The following is a 7337-nucleotide window of genomic DNA, read 5'->3' on the forward strand; positions in this document are numbered from 1 at the left end:
ACTAATTAGGAGAGAGAGCCAGCCAGGAACCTGAGGGTCTGTGAGCCAGACCTGCAAAACCCGGAACCACTCATTCCCAGATGCTTCCCTGCCGCATGTCCCCTTGCTGTTCAGTACCCCGCCACAGGCCTCAACCCATTGACCTTGCTCCCATGCCTGGACAGTGGCCCTGACACCTCCACCCTGCCAGCACCAGCTGGGTACACGAACAGAGCCAACACCAAAGGGGAAAGGACTTCTGTGAGGGCTGCTGGGATAGCATCCTCCCAGGGGTGTCCAGGGAAGGCTCCTGGGTCAAAGCTCCTTCTGGGGCAGGCAGATGAGTACGCCAGCTCCTCTCCAACCTTGTCCAAACCTGCCTCCACCAAACTAGATAAGTCAGAGTCAATGGCAGGGGGAAAGTTGTGAAGGAGGAGCTGGAAATGGATCTGTAATTGAGCAGTTAACAGCGTGCTTCTCTGGAGGCTGAGAGACAGGAAGTTACATCGGGGACAGGGAGAAGGGCCCTTTGGAGATGTACTGAGTGAATCAATCATCCTGGGGAGTTACTGAACTTCCAGTCAGCCTTGGAGATATGACAGTATATACTGTGTATCCCAAGCTGGCCTCCAATTTGCTGTGTATCCAAGGTGGTCTTGAACTTCTGATCTGCCTTGCTTCCACTTCTAAAGTGCTGTGATTGCAGACATGTGCCACCATGCCTGATGTATGCGGTGCCGGAGACTGAACCCAGGCCCCTGTGCCTGTTAAGGAGGTGATCAACCGAATGAGTTATATCCCCAGTCCTGAACCTCTGCAACACAGCAAGCTCAAGGCCAGCCTGGTAGACATGAGAGCATCATCCCTAGTTCCATCTTTTCCCCATTCCCAGTTCTCTCCTGGTGTCCCAGGGAGTTGGGGGGCCACAGAGAAAATTACCATCCCAACCCTTCCTGAGGCACCTGGAGTTTCCCATTCCTGTGGACCTGTCTACGCCAGCCTCATGGATTGAAGGCATAGTCAGATGTGAGAAAGCACCTGAGAGCACTTACCCTTAACCTGGATACATGTTCAGATATGACCCTCTGCCCACAAAGATCCCAAAGTCTTGGCTAGTGTGATCCAGTGTGGTTGAGAACACACCCGCAGTCTCATGGCGTTCTGACACCAGCATGTCTGTTTCGACTCTGTAACAGGTCCACTCTCCGTCATCGATGCCAGCAGCACCTTTTCCACCAATACTTAAGGGCTTTTCCTAGGCCAAGCCCTTAGCTAACCGGTTACAAGGAACATCTTGATAAATTCTAAAAAAGAAAAAAAAAGCAAAACTTCCTCGTGCATCAATGATTTCATTTTTTGGTTTCATTTCTAAGCGCTATACTTTCATCCTGGATATTGGTGTGTGGGAGCCTGTGGAGAGGATAGGTTGGGGAGTTAGGAAGAGCAAAGTAGTCGAGGGCACTATTCAAAAACCACAACCCACTTGGGCTGCAAGATCATGTGTAGTGAATGTGACCATATATCTTGTACTCCTCAATCTGAAAAGAACATTCTAAAACACTCCCACCCCAAAGTAGACATTACAGAACTACATTTTAGATGACAGTTAAAAATTAAAAATAACAAATACTCCCTTAGATGTTTTCTCAAAAGAACCCTAGGGTGGCTAGGGACATGGCTCTGTTTATAGAGTGCTTGCCTACCTAGCCCTGGCTCCACGCATGCGTCTAATGCCATCACTTAGGAGATGGAGGCGGGAAGATTAGAAATTCAAGATCAGCCCTTGGTACACAGAGAGTTTCAGGCCAGCCTGGGTTACACAAGTGCTGTCTCAGAACAACAACAAGCAAGCAACTGAAAAGAACTATAAAATATATAAATCAAAGGATCGATTACAGCGATCGTCATCACAGCACCTTGGAAAGCGAAATGAATGAGAATACGAGGTAAGGAAATGGGGATCCTGATTAACATTGTCCAGGCGAAACAATCCCTCCACAGGTGGTGACTGTCTGCTTATAGCCCTGGTATTCATTCCTGAATGCTCCTGAGGTGGCTTAGAGTCTCATGGCTCCCTGCATCCTCTCCTCCACCTGCTGGCTCTCTCTCCATCCCCAGCAAGGCTACATGGGATTGATAGCAGGAGTTGTACCTGATGGATCCTGATAGAAGGGGATGACCAGGAAGAATGTCACCCTCAGGGATGCCATCACTGTGACAGCAGGAACTCTGTAGATATCTAGATGGGATCACGGACAGTGTGACCATATCCAGGAAGGCCAGGGAAATACCAGGCTAGAGCAAAGAGCAGGTAGATACTGCTCAAGAAGGAGGAGGAACGTAGTCAGAAGGGACTCTGTGAGCCCAGGGCTGAGCCAGTGGCGTATGGGTACAAGATGCAAGGGACTGGGGTCATGCTGAGAGGTGACCTCATATGACCATCACTAAGCATGGAAGGACAGATAAGGAGAGACAAAGCCAGAGGAGATCACAGAGTTCGGTGACAAACGCAGAAGAAATCAGAGAAGGCAAAGGCCAGGGGACTTTAGGAGGGACCATCACAGCGGCCTTCGCCTGCGAAGACTAACTGATGCTTCAGCCCTCTGCCCACTAAGATTGTTGCATGCTCGAAATGCTTCCTTTACGTGGCTCTCAGGAAGCCACACCCCTGTATTCCCCCTGCCTCTCTGTGGTTTCCCGCTAGTCCCTGGGGCTTACCCTCCATACCCGGGCTCCATTCATGCTCCGATCCCATTCCAAGTCACCCTTGACCTGTAGACCTGGCCTGACCCTGCTATCATTTCCACTCCAGGTCCAGTCCCCACAGCACACGTCTCCAGGTCAATTTTTTAGCTGTTCTGGAAGATACCTCAGTCTCCCTGTGGAGGAGCCCACCTGACACCCATACACAGAGAGTGGTGTCTCTGTCCTTCCCTATGCTCAAGCCACCTGATGGCACTGTGTGACTCCATTTCTTCCCACTTCATATCCAGCTTCATAGCGATTGTTCTCCCTCCGATCTGGGTGCAGATCTGAGTGTCACCATCTTCAATGCTCAGTTCACACCCTGAGCCCTGCACTCACACAAGAAGGCTGCCGCCCTGGGGTGACACTAGCCACCGCCCTGCTGACCCAGTTGGAGTAGAGAGGGAAATGAGGAAGGAAAGTTCCCCTTTGCTCCCTGCCTGCTGACGCTGACTGCCAGTGTCTTCCTGGCCAGAATCCACACCACTGGCTCTTTGCTTCTGCCGCCGTTTTATGGACTGAGTTACACCACAGGCTGCTCTGGGTCTCAGGTGCCATATAGCAGACCATGGACCTCTCGGCCTCCACAAGTTCACAAGCCGAGTCCTTATTTTACACATATGTTTTTTTTTTTTTTTGAAAGAAAAAACCCCAAATATTTATTTAAAATTACAAGGTGGAAAAGTCCTGGAGAAGTCACAGGAGGCAGACGGAGGTGCAGTAAGGTACATTTGTTGAATACTTACGAGATAGATAGTCCACAAAAGAGGTAGGATGGGGCAGGTAGGAACCAAGGGAATTAAATACATACACTAGTTCTCCTTAGCACTAATACACACACAAGTATAAAATATGTACACGTTAAACTTTGTAACAAAGTTTGGATGCCTGCATAAAGGAAAACAAACTACAGTCCTAATTAAAAAACAAGAGCAAAACAAAAACTTTAAAAGTTGTGCTTAGATCATGGAATGCCACACAGCATTGACTCTTAGAACAGAAGGACCGTCCAGGGAAGACGCCCAAGCAGCAAGAGCTCTCGGACTTCACGGCTGAAATCACAGCTGAAATCACAGCTGGCTAACGCCCACACGGCTCCCCACGAACATCACAGCGCCTGCACCATGTCCGTCCTCCTGCGGCGCCCGCCTGCTTTCGGCTGAACTTTCTGCCAGTCGTTCATATGTCTTTTGTCTGGTCATCTTCTTCAAGTTTTCTGATTTCATTTTTTAGACAATTTATAGTTTCACGACTTGCTTTTAATCTTTTCTTAAGCTCCGCAATTTCAAAGCTCGTTTTCTTCTTGGCAGCTTCTAATTTTTCTCTGGTTTTCACTTCAAGTTCTGCGAATTCAGTCTCGTGTTTATAGGCTCCTAACGTTAGCTGGCGAGACGTGGTCAGCAATTGTTGCATCATTGCTGTTGGGTCTTGAAATATCATTTCATCGTAGAATTCAGAAACCACCGTCTTCTTGCCCAGCATCGCATTGGTGTCAGACTGGAAGAGCTTCAGTAAGTGATACAGGGTCACAGGTCTTTCATTAGGGTCGATGAAAAATATTTTGATGATTATTTCAAATTCACCCCATCCTGTTTCAGTAATTTCATAGGGCGGCTTAGTAACGACTCTTAAAGGATTGCCATAGCTTTCATGTAATTTAAACTGGATTTTCTTTACATATGCTGACATATCCTCATTTCTATATGGTTTCACATATACTGTCCACTGGTGGGTGTGTCCATCTTCTTCTCTTTTCTTCCCAAAATATCGGGCAACATTACCATAGACTATTGGCTTAACGATGGTAACCCCCTTCACTCTCCCGCCGGAGTCAGGCCCAAATTCCGCCATTCTCTTGAACATATTGTCCCAGGGAAGGAGCCGCGGCCGCCAGGAAAGAGCTCAGGCCGGCGGGGTCTCCCGGGCCGAGGGGTTCAGACTGGAGGTGGGCGAGTCACCTGGGCTCGCGGCGCCGAACTGCCTCCTCCACACCCGCGGCGGCGCGGTCGGCCATTCAGCCCCGCGGTGGGAGAGCGGAGCGGAAGGGTACACATATGTTTTAATTGAATTCACCCTGAATTTATTGATGGTCTCCATAGAAACAGGATCAACAGGAGTTGCATATTCCTGAGAGTGTGCCCTCCATGTGTGTGGGATCCACATCCGTGGAAACAACAAAATGTGAAGCAAACCGTCATTTGTACTCTTACTGACTTTTTAATTCCCTAAACCCTAGAAGAGAATGGCCGTTTCCATGCCTTTACCCTGTGTCAAGTGTTGAGCATCACCCAGCAATGATGCAAAGTCCATGGAAAGATGGCCCAGGTTCTGCCCAAATACCCCAGAGGCTTATGGAACTTCAGCATCAGAGGACCTTGGAATCCACAGGGAAAGGAATCTTGACATCAGTTCCCTGTGGACACAGAGGATTTCTGTGTCAAATAGTTCTATTTCTCTTAACAACCCTGACTGATATATGTATAGAGACCTGGTCAGTCATCCTCATCAGTTTAGACCATGAAACCCAATATGGACAAGTTCAACCATATGTGGGCTGCCCGTGCATTGCTAGGGCATAAATTTCAAAACATATATGTATAATACATATATAGAATACTATATATACATAATTGCAAGGGCTGGGCATCCAGACTAAGGGCCTAATGCTTGCACAACAAGCTCCCTGCCCTCTGAGCCATCTTCCCAACTGAAAATTGATTTTCTTTAATGAACAAAGGACTTGGAAAATCATTCACAAAATAGCAGATAAAAACAGTCATTCCAGAAAAGAGAAAAGAGGTAAGAGGTTATATATGCTCATATATAAATATATGTGTGTGTGTTCATATATATGTATGTATGTATGTATGTATGTATGTATGTATGTATATCCAATAAAGCATATTAGTCTCTGGTATGTATAAAGAGCTGCCACAGCCAGGGAATAAGCACCTGCCAGTTGTCCCAGCTACTCTCAGGAGCCTGAGGCAGGAGGATCACTGGAGCCCAAGTGTTCTAGGCCAGGCTGGACAACATAGCAAGACATATCTCACAAAATATCTACACAGAACTTTCAAAGTCAACAAAGAGCAGTACACCAGCCGTGGGGGGGGGGGCCACAGGTCTGAGTCACACGTCCTCCCGTCATGCTTCGCCTTCCTTAGTCTTTGAGTCAGTCTTTCTCTGAACCTGGAACTCACTTATTGTTTACGCTGACTGGTCAGCAAACTCCAGGGATCCACTGCACCCAGTTCCCGTGCAGCCGCAGGGGATCCAGACTGAGGGCTTCCTGCTTGCACAACCAGCGCTTTGCCCATTGAGCCATCTTCCCAGACCTGAGAACTGATTTCCTTTAATGAGCAAAGAGCTTGAAAAACCACTCACAAAGTGGTAGATGAACACGAAAGTGTTGGTCATTCCAGAAATGAGAATTTAGCCATACCACCAGTAAAATCAAAAGCTCTGATGGTTCTAGGGCTCAAGGGTTGAAGCAGATCGAGGGAGATGCACATTCTGAGGGAGTGTAAAGTCCGTACGGTTTCTGAGTAGCTGCCTACGCCTTCTGAAGTGGAACGTTCCCATCTACGAAGCCCCACACATGAGCCCATGTCGTGAGCAAGTGTCTGTTGGCCTAAGCCCAGAGGAAAGCTTATTAAGAGAGTGCTTTCACGCAACTGAACACAGCAGTAAAGAACAATAAACTTCGATCCCAACGAGCCCATTACCTCACAAACACAATCGGAGCAAAAGAACCCAGGATCCATGCTGCAGTTTGACTGATACAACGACGGTCAAAGCTGGGCAGTCTCATCTACAGGGTCAGAACAGTGCTGGTGGATGCCAAAACCCCTCTCCTGTCTGGATGGTGGTTTCAGGAGCATGCTCATACTCAAGGGTTTAGATGCATCAAGCCAAACAATTAGTTTTGTGGATTCAATCTATACTTTTTTTAATCCAACAAAATGTCAATGGAGTAGAAAACACGCGCATGATAATGCATGTGCTCTCTGACAAGTATGGCGGCAGCATGTGCAATGCAGTTCTGAGTCCATAACGCAGAACAGAGACAGGTGACTTCCCCTGCGCTAGCTGTCACCACTCCCTCTGCCTCTGAGCCTCATGTATCTGTTTCCAATATTCATCGACTCACCAACCAGACTAAAGGACTCAAGAGAATCTTAGCATGCCATATTTAGCTTTGGAAACACATGATTTAAAGTTGTCGTTCCTCCCCACTCCCCCACCCCCGCCCAAAGTCAGATACCAAAAGTAAACTTTTTTTTTTGTTCCAAGGCTGATTCTGACTTTTGGCTCTCTGCTCTCGGGCATAAGAAGCTGAGTTATGCTTAAGACCAGGTCAATTCCTATGCAACAAAACCACCATCACACCAGCCAGCTCATTTCTGCAGGGGACTCCCAGAGCTGACGGGGGAGCCGGCCCCTGATGAGAAGTTGAAAGGTACCAAAGCGAAGTCTCCTATGGGTCTCCAGCATCTCCTGTCACTAGGTTGGGTACCTGAGCAGGTTTCATCGTGGGGTCAACCAGCTTCTGTCCCTCCCAACCATGTCCTTTCTCCACAGATCATCTTGGCAGTCCTCGAGGCTGCACTTGA

At 48.1% G+C, this 7337-nt stretch overlaps 1 pseudogene; it reads right to left on the reverse strand.

Moving 5' to 3' along the window:
* Positions 1 to 3367: 3367 nt before the first annotated feature.
* On the reverse strand, positions 3368 to 4765 carry LOC148123295 (YEATS domain-containing protein 4 pseudogene; annotated as a pseudogene).
* Positions 4766 to 7337: the final 2572 nt, after the last annotated feature.

The sequence above is a fragment of the Myodes glareolus genome, chromosome 1 (assembly GCF_982192425.1).
Source record: "Myodes glareolus chromosome 1, mMyoGla1.1, whole genome shotgun sequence".
NCBI classification, from domain to species: domain Eukaryota; kingdom Metazoa; phylum Chordata; class Mammalia; order Rodentia; family Cricetidae; genus Myodes; species Myodes glareolus.